The sequence below is a fragment of the Notolepis coatsorum genome (assembly GCF_963971535.1).
Source record: "Notolepis coatsorum genome assembly, chromosome: 18".
Classification (NCBI taxonomy): domain Eukaryota; kingdom Metazoa; phylum Chordata; class Actinopteri; order Aulopiformes; family Paralepididae; genus Notolepis; species Notolepis coatsorum.
In genome coordinates, this window is record NC_140182.1 from 84,166,734 (window position 1) to 84,186,320 (window position 19,587).

General features: G+C 44.8%; 1 protein-coding gene across 1 annotated transcript in view; it reads right to left on the reverse strand.

Annotated features, from left to right (window-relative positions):
- Window positions 1-19,587, reverse strand: part of immp2l (inner mitochondrial membrane peptidase subunit 2) — a 503,188-nt gene that overhangs the window by 40,731 nt on the left and 442,870 nt on the right. The window lies entirely within an intron of this gene.

The window sequence follows — 19,587 nt, forward strand, 5'->3', positions numbered from 1 at the left end:
ATTTAGCATAACGATAGAGGGGAAGAGAAGAAAACACTCGGTTTAACACAGAACCTATCTATCTGTTTTCTGTGTTTAACACAGAACCTATCTATCTGTTTTCTGCATTTCAAACAGAACCTATCTATCTGTTTTCTGTGTTTGACACAGAACTTATCTATCTGTTTTCTGCATTTCAAACAGAACCTATCTATCTGTTTTCTGCATTTCAAACAGAACCTATCTATCTGTTTTCTGCATTTCAAACAGAACCTATCTCTGTTTTCTGCATTTCAAACAAAACCTATCTATCTGTTTTCTGCATTTCAAACAGAACCTATCTATCTGTTTTCTGCATTTCAAACAGAACCTACCTATCTGTTTTCTGCATTTTAACACAGAACCTATCCATCTGTTTTCTGCATTTTAACACAGAACCTATCCATATGGTTTCTGTATTTTAACACATAACCTACCTACCTGTTTTCTGCATTTTAACACAGAACCTATCCATCCGTTTTCTGCATTTTAACACAGAACCTATCCATCTGTTTTCTGTCTTTTAACGCAGAACCTATCCATCTGTTTTCAGCTCCTCTGACACCCATTTCTGCTTCAATCAGCCGGTTGGCCATCGTCTTTTACGAGGAGAGAGTCATGCTCTTCATCATTCACTTGGACTATTATCGAGGCGCCGTTTGAGGCGTGATTTATGATTTATCACAGGAACATTGTGAATTACGGCCACAATGACTTTTTAAATGGGAATTTGTCTGGGATTCTATTTCTCTGTGATCGTCCTGGAGCCCTGGTGACCAGAGAGGCTGGGCTGGAGACCTTGGACGCGCATAAATATTGATTTAGCTACAGGAGCAGAATTTATTGACTCTCACAAAAAATAAAAAAAATAAAATAAAATAAAAGTTCTACAACTTTGAAGAGCTGCATGGTAAATTAAACCAATTATCTGGTTCATTTGAGAGCAAAACATTTGTATTACGGTAATATCAAGCCAGTGGCAGGGATGTGCTCAGAGAGCAAACAGGTGCGGCCTGAGACTGGATCAGAAGAGGGTACACACTACCACTCTACAGTATCAACCGTGTATACATGTGATAGTGTCTTTGCAGTATCTGGGCCGCTACGGAACAAAGGGTTATTGAGGGTTGGAGAGATTGATGGAGATTTCACAGCCTGCATTGAGCTGCGTTAAAACATTCATGCCCCCCAACAGACTCCGTTCCTTTCATCATTGTGGGTTTTAAACAGTGGTTGATAAATGTTGCAGTGGAGGTTGAAAGGAGTTTAATGGACTATGGGGGCAAAGTGGATGACAATGAGAAACTACACAATACTGTATTACTCTGGGCTCCCACACCACACTCACGGATGTCCAGATTTGGTACTGTGTTTTACAGGCATTTGAGGCAGAGCTGTTTTGCAGGCTGTACAGGCTGCAAAAAAGCTCTGCCTCAAATGCCTGTAAAACACAGTACCAAATGTGGACATCCGTGACCAAAATAGTTTGAAAGAAAATGCAGTAATAAGTTGAATTGGTCGCACACACACTTGACTTGAAAGACTTGAGACTCGAGATTTGGGACTCATGAACAATCTTTATTTAATGTTTCTGGTGCATTAACATTAAAGGGAAATACCACTCAAATAAAAAATTTGAATATGTTATTTCTATCGCCTAAAACAGTTCAATCAATACTTGTGAACATGAGTTACTCTCTCCCAAAGCCAGACACCAGAGAAGTAAGAATCAAACTTGTGATGTCCTGAGGTATAAGGTCAGGAGTTCTCCATTTTATAATTTCTTTTTATATCTAAATATCTTCTATAGTAGTGGTCTCAGTTCTGAAACAGAACATGTACCTATGAACTCAGAACATTCCCCTGGGTCTCAGGAGCAGCTTCAGACTCCATACTTGATGAGATCATCAAGGCGGCACAGGGGTGTAGTGGTTAACAATGTCGCCTCACAGCTAGAAGGTTGTGGGTTTGATTCCCGCTTGGGGACCAGGTTGCCGCGTTGCCAGTTACCCAGGTGGGGTATCTCCCGGGCCTTTCTGTGTGGAGTTTGCATGTTCTCCCCGTGCTCGCAAGGGTTTCCCCCCCCGATAAGATAAACCCAATGGGAAAACATGCAGAACAGATCGCTAATGCTGTCGAGTCCCTGAGTTCCCGACGAAGACAGACAGGAGCACTTGGATTGGTCCCCGGGCGCGGCGCTCGCCGCAGCCCTTGTCTGCTCCCGGCTGCCCTTGGGGAGAAGGACGACGGGATTGGAGGTGCAGAGAACATTTCGTCAGCGACTCAGTGCATGTGTGTGTGTGTTCCTGTGGGTCGCCCATTGCATGTGTGTGTGTGTTAATCTGATGACAAATAAAGACTTATACCATAAAATAGCGCATTTCTATAGCATCATTAGAACAATAATCCAAGTACGACCTGGCAGCTATCTGGCCACTTTACCGCAAAGATATGAGCAAACCTGACATTTAATCATACCTCTAGATCCTGACAGTTTAATACTAAGTGGAAATCTGTTCCACATTGAGATCCCTGTGTAGTAAGTCTATGGCGCAGAGCTAATTCTACTAGTTTCAAGAAACTTAAAGAAACTTGAAGAAACTTGAAACTAGTAGAATTAGCTCTGCGCCATAGACTTAACCCACGGCACCTTACAGGAGCGAACACTGTCCCTGGTATTGTGTCCATGCTGCATATGGACCATATCGATCTGATACTTCAGATAGCTTGGGGCTGTACCGTTGACTATGTTGAACATGTGGTTCTCAGCAGAGCTGAGCAGTGAGCAGGAGCGGCTGAAAATGTGCCTCTCCCCGACGGGAGTCGGCTCTTCTCATCTGCAACAAAGAATCGGCTCTTAGAGCCGGCTCGTTCGCGAGCGACACTACCATAGATGACTATACGCTACAGCAATAACACCATGATTGGGGGGAGCTGTCCAGTGGAGAGTGGTTCTGAACTCCTGTGCTTCAAGCCACCTGTAGCCGCTGTGCCATTTGTCATAATCTTTGGCTATAATAACTTCACACAAGGCTCAAACAAAAGAATTGCAAAATGTAATGTCTGCGGTATCAAAATCGACCACATCAAACTTCATCAGGCACCTGAAAATGCACCCGGATAGGTCAGTCACTTGGTAATGTGAAAGGTTAGCACCTACACAGTATAGACGGTTAGCAAACATGTTTAGCTCAGCATCAGCTATCCAACACTTTGTAGCTAAGGGAGGTTAACTTGTTCAGATTGACGTTTGCTGAATATTTTGAAAAGATGAGTGAGTGTTTGTTTGCTTGCCACACTTGTTTGCACAATATGTTGGCTTTGCCATGACTATAATAATGGTTGGGTGATCATCCCTGTTCTACTGCCACCATCTGCCAGCTACGTTAAACTGAGAGAAAGACGTTAAGTATGTTAATTATTAATGTTGGCTACAGGCAGGTTACAGGTTTATTGTTGATTGTTAGCACTATTTTCCTGATACCCTGAGTAACGTTAGTCTGTATAAATCTTTTAGCCATCTCTATATTCTGAAAAAAAAGACTGATAGAGCCTGATAGAACACTTATTACAACCATGAGAGACTTGAGAATTGACAAGTGACCAACAACTTGAGACTTGAGACTTGACTTGTGACCAACAACTTGAGACTTGAGACATGGACATGTCCCTCAAATACTTGACACTTCACTTGGACTTGTGAACAAAAGACTTGAGACTTGACTTGGACTTGTCCCTCAAAGACTTGAGACTTGACTTGGACTTGTGGCCAAAAGACTTCAGACTTGACTTGGACTTGCAACAAATTACTTTATACATCTCTGCATCTCTGATACAGCATCACAAATCTCTGAGCATCACAAATAACAAAAAATTAAGCTTGTCTGAACATGAATGAGTTATGCAGTGATTAGTTATCAGTAGTTATCAGAAAAGTAAACGGACTATCTTTATTGCGTAAGGAAACCATATTGTTGACATGGACACACAGTTAATAAACAAGGCTCCACAGATGCCATGAATTAAATGAGTAATTATTAAATTACGAATTTTCACTTCTTATTTATAGAAGAGACAAAAATATGGGGGGAACAATATTATTATTATTTATTCAAAAGAGGAATAATATGGGCGGCTAGGTGGTGCAGTGGGCAAGGTGCTCACCACCAATGCAGGAGACGCTGGGTTAGAGCCCAGCTCTCCGCATTGCTATCAGCTTGGCTGGTCGTTCATACTAATACAATTGGCAGTATTAGGGGGTGGGAAGCTGATGGGTGGGGATCGGATGTTGTGGACAGCGACTCCTACAGGTGGGTTGGTGCGCCTGCGCAGCAGAATCAGGACGCGACGGGGGCGGCGTGTCCCTCCCACGCAGACCCCCGACGCTGAGAGATCACGCTGTGCAGGTGAAAAGATGCGACGGCTGCTTCGTCGAGTACCGGAGGGGACACGTGATGTAAGGCTTCGTCCACATTGCAGCCGGCTTGTGGGAGGCATGGCCTAACAGCGTTCGAGACAGGGGAGGGTAGAATTGGACGATACGAAAAATTGGGATGGGAGAAAAATTGAAAATGGGAGAAAAAGTAGATACAAAAAAGAGGAATAATATGAGTGTAGGTAGCACCGGTTAGTTTACTTCCTCTTCAGGCAGAGATGTTTGACACTGAAATGCTGTCCAACTCTCTGTATAAGAGTGTGAATACAGAATTACTCTAGGCTCCCACGCATCTTCTTTAGCCTCTGACAGGGTTATGGTTCTCTGGGTGACTTTGACAGGTTAGATCAGAATAACATAGTCTCTGGTACATCAACCTGTGTATGCCGTACTGTGTACCGTATATCTGCATGTATACATAACCCACAGAATTTGAACTGATAGAAACTGCCATTCTAATTCATATCTATAGTTGAATAGTCATTAGACCACTGGCACATCTTAAAAATGCTTCCACACCATGTTTGAATGTTCAGTGTTAGTTTGATGCAAGGGGGCCGATGGACAAGCATTCCAGTGGCAGTCTCATGCACCGTCCAGTCCACACATTCTATAATGGAGACTACCAGGCTACACTGGCAATATCCCTTTACACTCTCACTACAAGCTCTCCATACTCCAATATGCATGTATATAACCCAAAACACAAGGGTAATGTCCTATGCACAGCTGTCTTCTTCAGGTACTGGCGAAATACAGGAAAGAATAGGTCCATAAACCAAGTAGGTTAAAGGGATATTTCACTTTAGTAGAACGTGTCAACCTCTATCCAAAGTAATCTACAAGTAAGCTAGTGACCACTGCTGTCCCTGTCATCCGCTGTCAAGACCACCATTCACCCCAGGTGTCAGTCAGGCTCCTCATTTACTTCCATTCATCTAAATATCACACTTCTGAAGTATAAAGTACTATATACAGCAATATTATTATGTGTAATACATTTTTCTGTGTCAAAGGTTATTGTTTCTTAGCCAATGTAGCCATTTTACTCAATAAAGGAACATGAGGTGTAGTTTGACCAACTGTCAACTTTTCACAGAATCCCACTCCCGTGTAACGTTCTGGGTTTCTATCCTCTCTCAGGAGTAGAAACCATACTGCCATTCTGGAGTACTTCACCCTGTTCTCTGAAATTAGCTCTGATTGACTGTCACCTGTGGGTTGTTGTCACTAATTACTATGTGTGGTTTGCTGGGATTTTGCCTTTATAGTAATCCCTTGTTTCTCTGTCTGTTATCGGATCTTCAACAGAACTACTGCAAGCAGTCGGCCACGGACAAGAAGTGGGACCTCTTGTCATTTGTTGTTATTATTTAGTGTTCTTCTTTATCCGTCTTGTGTACGGTTCTCTTTCCCTTAAATACCTCCCAGTTGTAGCCTGGCTACTTATTCTTTATCGTTACAGTATCTTGCTCTAGTGATTTCTGATAATAAAAGAAACACATATTTTGAGAAGAGCAACCCCATCTCCGCCTCCTTATTACCTTCTACTATTGGACTTAACTTCCTACCTTGAATCGTAACACTCCCCAAATATTCCATGCAGGGTACACAGGGTATACACAAGATACACAGCACACTCAAATGTACAACAAATTGACTGGACCTTTTTTTATTATTCAAATGTCATAAATCTGTAAAGACACAACAAACATGTACCTTTGACTCAGAATTGTCTGAACGCAGTAGTTTATTTATACTTCATACAGAAGTATGATAGAAATGTATCCAAAATGTATAACGTTAGTATAAACAATGTATAAGGTTAGTAGGTTAGTAAACAATGTATAACGTTAGTATAATCAATGTATAGTGTTAGTATAAACAATGTATACCGTTAGTATAAACAATGTATAACATTAGTATAAACAATGTATAACATTAGTATAAACAATGTATAACGTTAATATAAACAATGCATAAAGTTAGTATAAACTAGGGGTGGAACGGTACGCATTCTAACCGTACACCGTTCGATACAACCTTCACGGTTCGGGGCATGTGTGTATTGTTCGGTTATAATGTAGCCGCAAGCTAACGAACGTTAGCCCCGCAAGCTAACTGGCATTAGCCGCGAGCTAACCGTGGAGTCACTTCGCTGTGTTGCATTAGTTCCATTAGTGGGGAAGGGGGGGTATATTGACGAGGCTTGGCAAGAGGTTCAAAGATAACTTCACATTTATTGGCTGTTGGTTTATATTATACTATCAGGTCTTCTCTTTCCAACGCTGTGTGTTACTGTTTACTGACTATTTACTTCCTTGATACGGCTACCAGGACACTCAAATAGCAAAAGCGAGTCGAGTCGATTAGGTACAGTACCATGCAGTGAAAAGCGGCATAAGAGAATACTTCATAATGTTTCATGCAATTAAAAAGTAAATATATATTTAGTACACATGATTTATTTATTTTAAATAACAGTGACTTTTCCTTTTTGATAAGATCAGTTTGGTCTTTGTGTGCCAAACATTATTAACACATCCACTGCAGTTCACGCTGTACAGCGTTATTGCCCGTCATGCGTTGTCTGCCACACCACGCTGTATAGCGATATTGAGATCAATATTAAATTTTTTCGCCATGGCATTCATAATTCATATATACACCTCCGGCGCTGCAGCTGGACCCTACGGCTCAATACAACGACGGCTCAATACCGCCGCCTGATGGATGGTCGGGCGAGTTACACTGGTAAACAGGATATGGCTGATGTGCGTCGATTAATTCATCCGGCCGTCAGATATTGTCGCAAGGCTCCCGACAGACACTATGTACATAATGGATCGCTTTATAAACTTAATAATCGATATGATTTCGCCGTTTATTTGCGACATACAAACCGGAAATGGACCTAGGCGATCAGCGTTGTATACCTGGGATCTTTCACCACCAGTCTCATTGACGAACGGTAAGAGGACGCTAACGTCATTTTCAGCCCAATTGTTCATTCATTTCACTGCAAACCGATCTGATCAATATATCACCCATACTACTACATAAAGCATTTACTGACGATCACGGAATTATAAACGACCCCCCGCCCCCCTTTCCTCCGCACATGATGACGCATAACGTATAGGATCATATACAGTTGAATTTTTTAATATAGCGTGTATCGGGAATAAACGGCAATCGATAATCTATATATGCGTTTATGCCTATAACTCACGTTCTAGGAATTACTGCAGAAAATGATAAAAACATACTTATATTCTAGAAGGTATTTTTGTATGAATGTTTGAATGAAAAAGTATAACTTTCCTACATCCTGAATGATAGATAATCGATGTTGAATGGGCCATAGTAATGTCAATTTAGCAATACAATTAAAAAGTTATAGCCCTGCAAAGAAGGTGAACATCTCCATTGGCTTAGAGTGGTGGCAGACTGGCTATATTGATGGATATAACCAATGGCAGGGAATGTGTTAAAGGTAAACATTTTTTTTTACCAAATAAATGAGAAGCATGTTTAAATCAGCAATGCCTCCCCTCTCTCTCCTAGCTCTAACTGTCACTGTCAAAATAATGTGCCTGATGTCAAACTGCCTCATTCTTTCAGTTTTTGCATGACTACGTCCTTGAGAATAACTGAAAATTTGGATTATCTTTAGGCGATATATCTTATGCTGATGTATATGGTATTTTTGGAGTGTTAAATTAAAATAAAATAAAAAAACAACGTATCGAACTGAACCGAAAACCGTGAAACCAAAACCGTGATACGAACCGAACCGTAGATTTTGTGAACCGTTCCACCCCTAGTATAAACTATGTATAAAGTTAGTATAAACAATATATAATGTTAGTATAAACAATATATAACGTTAGTACAAACAATGATCTTGTGAGGCAGGGCTCTACAGTGCGACCATATTGCTCGCATATGCCCCTAAAAATATGTGTGTGCGGAAAAAAATCAATTACGAATCAAAAATCAATTACGCGCACGGTGTGCGACTGCAGATTACAGCCTTCAGTCGTACTTTTTATTTCTCCGCTGAGAATCGTTAAAAAACTACAAGTCCCACATTGCACTCAAGCCAACGGTCCAATCACAGTAGAGTGAAGTGACTGGTTTCATGGGAAATAAAGCAAATGACCAATCGGAAGCTCTCATTTTGCCTGTTTACTTCCTGAAACTCCGCCATTGCGATCAGGGCTCTCGTTTTCCGAGACACTAAGTTATTATAGTATCTCTCTTACCAATAGCAATAGATTTTAGAACACCTAGATTTATCGATAGCAATAGTAATATAACGTTAATGCAACAAAACGAATGCCTTGCTTTGTTAATCATAACGTTGATGCAGTAGCATATGTCGGTGTGTTGGCTGTAACGGACATGACAATAACATAACGTGTACACATTAAAATTGCGATAATCTATTCTAACATTTTCAAATCGATGCAGTTGAATTTCCCCCTTAGGATCGATGCATTGTTACACCCCTACACCAAAGTCACTGGCCCACTGTGTATAATAACTTGGCTAGCGTTATCAACAGCAGAGATGGGCAATAGGGTCCAGCTGCAGCGCCGGACGGCCGGAGTGCAAGCGGTGTGATGTAATTGGCAGACTCGACTGTCAATCAATGGTCTACCTGACACGCAAACTCATAAATAATGTTTCTGTACTGGAGGTGTACAGTATTTCAATAGGCAACCCTGAAAGGATTATTTTTCTAGAAGAGCAACACAGCCAAAACATAGGCATTGTATGCATAAAAGGGGCAAAAGCTAAAGTTAAGTGACTGAACCTTTTGTAGCAGTAGTTTGATTTGATAGTTTATTTGACAGGGACAGCACATGTACATCAAGTACAAAATACAAAATGTAAACATGCAGGGTTGTAGCAAGAGCTAATTTACACACATGCACGCACAGTATTTGAAAAAAAAAAAAAACTGTTACTTGAAATATCTTCACTGTGCTCGTAAATATTTTTGGGTGCTCCTAAATTTCTTTGTGTGCTCCTAAATTTTTTCATTTAGGAGCACATGTGCTCCTTGGGAAAAAGGTTAGCGTAGAGCCCTGTGAGGGCTGGGTAAACACTGCAGGCTTCCCAACGGGGGGGCGCGCCGAACAGTCAGCTCCACGCACCTGAGAGTGGTTGGCAATAGCTCGTCGGGAGAGTACAAGTATTGCCGACTGCCTTCCACTCGTTGCCAGGTCGTCTGTACACTACCATCTACTGCCGCATCTCCGGTGTGAGACGTCGTGCCATATGTACACTACCATCTACTGCCGCGTCTCCGGTGTGAGACGTCGTGCCATCTACTGCCGTATGGTGCCACGTACTGCTGCGTCTCCGGTGTGAGACGTCGTGTCGCTCCCCATTTTCCCCGGGGAGGATTCCTGTGAGTGTGCGTTCTCTCTCTCCGTAGCTCCTCGTTTTTGGTGTGAGACGTCGTTGTCGCTCACCATTTTCCCCGGGAGGATTCCTGTGTACTCTCTCTTTTTCCGTGGACCCTAGATTGTTGAGTTGCCCGTCGGCAGTTTGCTCTGGTGAGTCTTGAACAGACTAGACTCAGAACCTTCACCTTTCAACTTTCACCTTCGGGTTGCCTTTTTTTGTTCTCCCTTAAAGGGACAGTGCTGCATTTTTGTTGTATAATAAATTACGCCCTGTTTTTGGCTAACTCTCATACCTGTCTTGTGTTGTGCTATTGGGGTCGCTTACAAACCATAACAGATCTGACTATATGATTCTTTCTATTTCCAACACCAAGTACAGTTAAAACACCTCCACTTCCTTAGTCAGAAGGGTTAGATTGCAACTCCAGTGATTTATGTCCAGTAAGCGTCTTTGTTTGGAGATTCATCTCTGAAATGGCCCTCTATATCTCAGCTCGGCCCCCTGCTCTGCGGATAGGGGGGGTGGCTGTAATTGGCTGAGAGGGGCTCTTCCCGAGGCAGGCAGACAGTCTGGCAGTCTGGTGTGCGTGGCCCGATTAAAACCATGTGATTTATGGCGGTCTGGCCCCTACAGGCAAACGCAAGGCGACTGCCACCATTTTCAGCACCTCTGCCAGTGAAGCCATCAGATCCCTGTTAATTATTCATCCCCTCCCGAGCAAGTGACCTGTAATTTGTTCAGTGGCGCCCGTCACAAATAGTTGTCAGGATGAATTACATGCCAGTGACGTGTTACGAGATGTGGCAAACGCCTCCGTCGGCCTGATTCTGCCCCTATATCCTTTCAGTTAGGGGGTCTCAGGGTTTGGGGTTTGGAGATTCAATGCATTTATTGGTAGTGATAGATCGATTAATCTGGCAGTTATTTGACATTTCGAGATAGTCGGCATCTAATTGGCATTGACCAGCTCATGAGGCAGATAAACAAAAAAGGTCTGCAGACACATCTTACATTTGTGTGATTTTCTCTCTCCTTCTGTGTGAGTGAGTGTGCTTATCTGTGCTTCAATACACCAAGCTAACTTGGCACTGTGTTTAATGAGAGATGGTAGTGCATTCACGGGGCAGAATCTCCGCTCTATCTCATTGTTGTCACCTCTAACGTTAGTCACTTGGTAGATGATATGAGCAGGCTGTACGACGCGAGTGAACAATTTAAAATAAGTGCACTGCAGAGACGGAGTGCAGATCTACTTACGCAAACAGAGACAATGCAGACAGGCAATAACATTAGTGTGAAATACATGTTCATTTAAGTTCAGAAATGTTGTGTCTAATTTGTTATTATCAAATTGTTGTATTTTATCAGTTGCAAAAATCTGCATTGAATGAATGAATGAATGAAAACTTTATTAACAGATTGCAGAATGGGTACAGTGCAGTACAGCTCAATACATACAATTGTTAAGGGGATGCAGACCAGAGAAAGACTTTCGTCTTGTTTCCACCAGGGTCCCCCATTTCCAATTCATCGTAGATCTATCAGCATTATATATCAGGATCATATATCTGCATTATATATCTGCATTATATATCAGCATTATATATCTGCATTATATATCTGCATTATATATCTGCATTATATATCAGCATTATATATCTGCATTATATATCAGCATTATACTGTATATCAACCATCGGCTGCTCTTCTCTCTAAATATTGGCATCAGCCATTGAAAAACCACTCAAGAGACTGCCTGAAGTCATACTGCCTGCATGATACTGTATATAGATATGAGTGGATGAGCTTTAATAATAAAACAATATTGCCTTACAGCAGGAAGTTCCTGGGTTTGAACTCAGTGGGAGGTCTTCCTGTGTGGAGTTCACATGTTTTCACTGTTTGCATGGGGTGTTTGCGTGGGGTGTTCTGGTTTCCTTGCACACTATAAAAGACATGCATGCTAGAGACTAGGGCTGACCCCTATTAGTCGATTAGTCGACTAATCGGTCGAAAGTAGCCGTAGTCGACTGGCCAACCTCTTAGTCGAATATATTAAAAATAAAATATATATATATATTCTTTTTTCTTTTTTTTTATCATTCTTTCCAAAAGAAAAGAGGCCTAGAAGCATGGCTAACGCTAATGGCACGCATACCAGAGGCTAACTGCCTACTAAAACAGGCACAGAGGCACTGAAAGAGGATTTTACCCATCTAATGAACACACTAGACTAGACAAATATCAAGATGTATCCATCACTGGACCAATTGCATGCTTTTGCAGAAGACAAGAAGCCTTCAGTCGACTCCTTCAGACATTAAGGCGAGACACCCCAGGTGAATAGGCAAATACTTTTTTTTGTTGATTGAGATTGTTATATTTTGCTTCCTAAACATGTCTTCTATGAAACTAGTGACAATAAAACATCAATAACACACATTTAGTTGTTTATTTTACTTAATTTTGCCTTATTGCATCCATAAATGTGCACATATTTAATGGGGAAGTGCCTCATTTGCATATATAAACATAAAATTCAGAAAACTTGCAATATATTTTTTCTTAGTTTATATGTACATAACAAACTGGGAAAGTTTCATAGTGATATCTATTCAAATATGTTTTGCCTATTAGGGGGTACTACACTGTACTACACTGTTTGTAGCCTGTGTGTAGTTCTGTTCAGTTTTACAATACAGAACTTTGAAGGCGTTTTCCCAAAAATGAGTTTTTCCTCATACTCTGAGCCAGAAATCTCCACTTCAGTAGTACTCACATTCATATCTATGTTCTGAAGGTATTTACAGAAGGGTTTGTTGATATCGCATTCATACCCTGATTTATATCACATTTCATTCCTAAAAACATGGCGAAATATGGAATTTTACCATAAAAATGTACTGAATGGAGTATTTTCTGATTTATGGAGTGATAAAAAGAGATATCCAAAATCCCCTCTGTAACTGAGGGGTTACAAAACCCTGACTGTATTAAAGATTGTGATAGATTAAACCACTGCTAGTTATGTACTTTAATTACTGGCCAAACAGTACATCAAATATAGATGGTGAACACCCACAAGAACACGGCATTGACACAGAAATACTATTGGAGGGTAATTTATTATTATTAGGCAACGTTAGGTTACAGAATGAGAATTAGGGTCGCGCTTGTATGGCGAAGAATATACGTAAAGTCAGTCAAGAGCATAAGTCACTAAGAATAGCAGGAATCCTACGATGGGTCTAAGCTGACGCCACCTGTTGTATAGTAGCAATTATATAGGGCAACACCGGTACCAACTGGAGACAATGGGTTCCCTCCGGGGTGTAAAGCCGGGAGGGTAGAGGAATGTTCGGGTACTCCGTCTGAGTCAACGAGGAATAAAGAGGCTCCAGGTACAGGAGTCGGTGCTTGTACTCCCTTGATCAGCAGACAAAAGCAATAGTTGTAATCCAAGATGCTCGACAGCATTGACGACAGCTAGCCAGCCCCTTCCACGAGGCAGGCCCGAGTGGTAATCCTCACGAGGTTAAATCCCAAACGATAGTGGAAATCAACGGTGCTCTTCTCCGGTAGTCACGTCCCAAATCAATATAATCCAACCAGGAATGGTTCTGCAATCGCCGACGCCGATTCTCCTGTGCACTATACTTCACATTAAACTAGGTCGAACTCAACGTTACTTTATTAAACTCTGACACTTTTACTATTCTATTCGCACATGTTCTAAACGCACGGTTGCTCACTTCAATGTTACCGAACTTGTCACACTGCTGCTTTAGATGAACTGAATGAACGAAGCTGAATTGAACTACTGCTGTTTACACCTGCGCCGTATTTATACTTAAGTGAATATCTAGTCCCAACCTCAGTCCTTGTCTCGTATTACTACGCTGACTCTGGGCATGTTCTGACATGCCTGCAGTTGTCTTTGAACTTGCCGTTGGGGGCTTGCGCGTTGGCGCCTGGGGGCGCTGTCCAATAGGAGAGCGAATATTACTCTGGTCTGAACGCAGGTAAAGGGATATTCCGTGTATATATATAAATAATATACAAAGTATATCAAACGATACATATATATATTCAGTTTAATCTGGCCCTTCACAACAGCCGCCTCCTAATTAGTCCGCACCTAATTAGTTAAAAGGAAGACAGATTAATAGTCCAGTCAACTGCTCAATGTCTGTTGTGGGGAGTAGGTCAATCTACAAAGTCAGTGGGTCATGGTCGTCATCAGGGGAGTCAGGGAGCCTCGGCAACTCTATCAGCCTCGCCACGGGTCGGGTGTAGGTCCGCCCCTGGACAATAACTTCTGCCGCTCTGACCTTTCCGTCGGCACCAGTGATCACTTTGCTTACGCGGCCGGCCGGCCACGCAGCTCGGGGTAGTGACTGGTCTATGATCATAACGACTGTGTCCACTTTTAAGTTGTCCCTGTCCTTGACCCGCTTCTGACGGGCTGGAAGGGATGGTAGGGAGCTTAGGAGGAAGCGGGCCTGAGACTGGTTGATCTGTGCTTGGCTGTGTCTCCACATCCTCCGTCTGTTCCTCTTGTTCGGTCTGTACCCCGTCTGAGGAGGGGCCGGTTCCGGCCGCCCCATCAAGAAGTCGTTTGGGGTGCTGGGTTCGAGGTCAGCTACGTCGCTTGGAGCGCAGCTGAGGGGGGTGGAGTTCGGAACTCCCTCTTCTTGGGCCCACGGTTCTCTCACAGGCCGCTCGTCTAATGTCAATAGCCTCTCAACGGGCTGTACGAGAGAGTGGCCGGTGCCGCTCACCTTTGTGTGCAGGCAGCGTGTAGATGTGGGTTGACTGTCAAGTCCGTAGAGGGGGCCCTGGAGCGTCCACCCCATTCGGGTCTGAACCGCGACTGGGCATCCTTTGGGTCCGATGTGGGCCGCCTCAATTGGGAGAATGAGGTCTGCGTGGTCGGAGCCTATGAGCAGGGTCGGTGTGGCGCCGTCGATGAGCGGTATAGGTAGTTGACGTAGGTGCACGTACTTCGCCATCAGCTGTGGGATGGGGTAGTTGTAGCTTGACAGGCCTATGTCGTGGCTGGTGAAGGCGTTAGTGATGCTATACTGCTTCTCGGGCTGCTCGACCGCTGCTATCGTGAAGGAGACATTTTCACCCTTTATGGTCTTCCGGTCTCTTCTAATGGTACGGATTGTCATTGTTTCTTTGGCACCCCGCAGGCCCAACTGGGCTGCGGCGGAAGCGAGGAGGAGAGTCTTTTCAGACCCATCGTCTAGGACGGCGTAAGTGTCCAGGACCTTGTCCTCGTAACTCAGGAGCACTCTGACCACTTTGATGAGCACTCGGGGGCTCCCGCTATGCTGGTCTATGTGGAGCACTCCTGTTGGTGGGTTGCCTTGTCGGGCTAGTCCTTTCTTGTGGGCCTCGCGCAGTGTATCGCAGCGAGCGTGGTCCTGTGTGTTCGTCCTACTCCACTGATCCATTTCGGCGGGGGTCAGTTTCTGGTAGGCTTCACACCGTGACATGGAGTGTCCGCTGCGGCAGTAAGTACACCAGGGGGGGGGCCTATGGATCTTCTGTAGTGGTGCCGACTCGCGGTAGTCCGAGTAGAACCGTGACTCCCAGTGTCTGCTGTAGCAGTCAGGACACCAGGGGGGGGGTCCAGGACTGGTTTGTGGTGACACCACCTCAAGTTCAAGTTCTTTAATAGTTGTCATACAGAAGTACAGAATACTTTCATACAAAATGCTTCTTACTGTTACGCTCCAGAGACTGTGCTAGACAAGATAGTATCAAATAACATAATATAGCATGTAATTTAGAAGAAGAAAAATGAGGTCACAGTGTTCGGTATAGACATATGTACAATGTTCTGAGTTACCATATAATATACAATACTATGCAGTGTACTAATGTACAGTACTATCTAGTGCAAAGCAGAAATGGGATGAGGTACAATTTTAGGTACAATTTACAGTAAGGTGTACGAGTTGTAGTGCAATCCTTCATCAATAAATATAAAGTGTGGGGAGTGGGTGCTACAGTGGGTTTGTTTAAAGTGGGTGTGTGCTATAAAGTGTGTGGAGTGGGTGCTACAGTGTGTTTGTTTAAAGTGAGTGTGTGCGTGTGGATGTGTGTGCTATGTGCGTTTGGTGGTTGTTGTTGTGTAGTGTTCATTCATTGTTCGTTTAGCAGCCTGATGGCCTGGGGATAGAAGCTTCTTCTGAGTCTTTCTGTGCTCGCCTTGAGACTCCGGTATCGCTTGCCTGACCGCAGCAGTTCAAAGAGGCAGTTGTTCGGGTGACTGGAGTCTTTAATGATTCTCTTAGCCTCGGCGGGGGTCGGCCTGATACATCACCGTGACGGGCCCACTTTGGTTTCCTGGCGGACGCTTGTTGCTGTCGTGCAGGACCTCCATGTGGGCGCCGTCGCACTTGCTGCATTTCTTCTTTAAACGGCACTCAGCTGCCATATGGCTGCGCGCGCAGCGGAGGCAGCAGCGGTTGGCTTTGATCCACTGACTCACCTCGTCAGCGGTCAGCTCCTTGAAAGTGTCACATTGAGACAGCCAATGTTCCTTTTCACAGTACTGACAGACAGCCTTCCACTTCTCCTTGACGTGGGTGTTGTGGCTCGTCTGCCGTGGCTCAACCTCGGCTTGGTGCATAACTGTCACGGACCGGCGGTTGTCATTGAACCTCCGCGGTCCATCTCTAGGGCTAGAGTCACTCCACACGAATGTGTCCAGTCGTAGACTGCTGACCTCCCTGGCGAGGAAATCAGCTAGGTCTAGGAGGGATGCTTCTGGGCCGTTGGGGTCGCGGTGGTCTCTCTGCCGCCGAAAACGCTCTTGGCGGGCTGGAGGGAGCTTCTCCAGTATTCGCTCCACATTAGAATTTGCATACAGTTCATGTCTCCCCTTCTCCTTTTGGGACCCCAGCATCCCCACGAGGGATTGTACCTTGATAGAGAGGTCATCCAGTGCTCTATTGTCTTTGGCTGGGGGGAGGCGGTCGATATCCCGTATTTCTTGGATCACGTAATCCCATATGCGTCCATAACGCTGGTCGAGGGCCACTAGAGCCGCGGAGTATGGGGTGCTTGAGTTGGAATATGCCAGCGCTATGTTATGCGCTCTGGGCACCTTGAGATGCTTGAGGAGGATGGCATATTTGTACGACTCGTCGGGGACGTCGGACATCATAGTCTCCAAACACATGCGTAATTCCGTGTACTGTGCTCTGTCCTCGCGCGTAAAGTCTGGGAACGTCGGTGTGCCAAGGTACGATGCCATGGATGGCTGGCACATCGGTGAGCGTAGGGGAAGAGGCCTCCTGGGCGAGTCTCCCCGTACGTGTGGTCATGGGTTAGTACTTGGTGGGTACCAGAGGCCGGGTCCCCAGGTGCTGTTCCTCGGTGCTGACTGTACGTCAAACTCACCCGTGAGTTGAGTCGGGGGTTTGTAGTGCAGTGACTCGGGGCTGAAGTCGGGGCTGTACTGGGCCTCTTGGTCCAGAGTACGTTGCTGCTGGTGGGCTTGACATTCCTCCTCTTCCTCTTCCTCTTCTAGGTCCTGGAGTCTTCTAGTCAGTCTCTCGGCGACGTAGGCCGGTTCTTCCCGTTGGCTGGGTCTCGTATGGACCGGTCGGGGAGGGGGGTCGGAGACGTAGACAGGTTCCTCCTGTTGGCCGGGTCCCGGGTCGCTTTGTCGGGTAGGGGAAGGTGCCCTAGACCCTTGTCGTGATGATCTCCGGGAGCTCCGTGCGGAGAGAGGGGGTGTCGCCCTGGCAATCAATTGTTCTATCATCTGCGCCTGCAGCCGGTCGCGCTCTGCTTCGCGCTGGGCATTGGCGGCGTCGCGCTGTGTATTGGCGCGGTCTCGTTCGATGTTCTCTTCCGTCTGAAGGCGCCTCTCCTCCAGTCTTATGCGGTCGTCCTCACTCCTTTGTTGCGCCTGGAAGCGCTCTCGTTCGGTTGCAGAGTGTTCGCGCTCACTAAGGGCTTGCGCTTGGAGTTGCGCGTGAAGGCGCTCTCGTTCCGCTGCAGAGTGTTCGCGCTTGCTTAATTGTTGCGCCTGGAGGCGCTCTCGTTGTTCGCGCTCGCTCATCTGTTGAGCCTGGAGGCGCTCTCGTTCCATGGCAGAGTGTTCGCGCTCACTAAGGGCTTGCGCTTGGAGTTGCGCGTGGAGGCGCTCTCTTTCCGTGGCGGAGTGTTCGCGCTCACTGACGCTGTCTGGAGGTATAGTCATGTCATGTCCCACCTGGTCCCCCCCGTGAGCTGAGTCAGTTTCGTTTGAACCCACTGGGGTCTCTACTGGCAGGGTCGCCAAGTCGATAGGATTGGACATGCTTTGACTATCCGCTTTATCCGTATTTAACGTCTGTTTAGATAAGCTAGGGGGTAAAACGAAAGCGAATTCCTCCAGATATGGAGGTGGCTGACGTTTGCGCTGCGGGCGTTCTAGCTTTGGGGAGCCGCTTGGGGAGTGTTCACCGCTGGCCATGGTTAATATTAATATTATATTAAATATTACACTGATACCCTCCGGCTCGAAGGACCAATTGTAACTGAGGGGTTACAAAACCCTGACTGTATTAAAGATTGTGATAGATTAAACCACTGCTAGTTATGTACTTTAATTACTGGCCAAACAGTACATCAAATATAGATGGTGAACACCCACAAGAACACGGCATTGACACAGAAATACTATTGGAGGGTAATTTATTATTATTAGGCAACGTTAGGTTACAGAATGAGAATTAGGGTCGCGCTTGTATGGCGAAGAATATACGTAAAGTCAGTCAAGAGCATAAGTCACTAAGAATAGCAGGAATCCTACGATGGGTCTAAGCTGACGCCACCTGTTGTATAGTAGCAATTATATAGGGCAACACCTGTCCCAACTGGAGACAATGGGTTCCCTCCGGGGTGTAAAGCCGGGAGGGTAGAGGAATGTTCGGGTACTCCGTCTGAGTCAACGAGGAATAAAGAGGCTCCAGGTACAGGAGTCGGTGCTTGTACTCCCTTGATCAGCAGACAAAAGCAATAGTTGTAATCCAAGATGCTCGACAGCATTGACGACAGCTAGCCAGCCCCTTCCACGAGGCAGGCCCGAGTGGTAATCCTTACGAGGTTAAATCCCAAACGATAGTGGAAATCAACGGTGCTCTTCTCCGGTAGTCACGTCCCAAATCAATATAATCCAACCAGGAATGGTTCTGCAATCGCCGACGCCGATTCTCCTGTGCACTATACTTCACATTAAACTAGGTCGAACTCAACGTTACTTCATTAAACTCTGACACTTTTACTATTCTATTCGCACATGTTCTAAACGCACGGTTGCTCACTTCAATGTTACCGAACTTGTCACACTGCTGCTTTAGATGAACTGAATGAACGAAGCTGAATTGAACTACTGCTGTTTACACCTGCGCCGTATTTATACTTAAGTGAATATCTAGTCCCAACCTCAGTCCTTGTCTCGTATTACTACGCTGACTCTGGGCGCGTGTAGCTTTATGCCAAGCAAGCAGTGCAAAAATTTATCGTAGTGGCATGCAGTAATGCGCCTTTCATTTTCCGCCGCCCAGCGCCCAGGTCGCGCGGAAATAGGCTGTCTATTGCCATTCTCTTTGACAAACTCTAACCTTAACCAGCTCCTTAACAACGCCTAAACTTAACCGTTCTAACCTTAACCAACTCCGAAACCATGCCTAACCTTAACCATA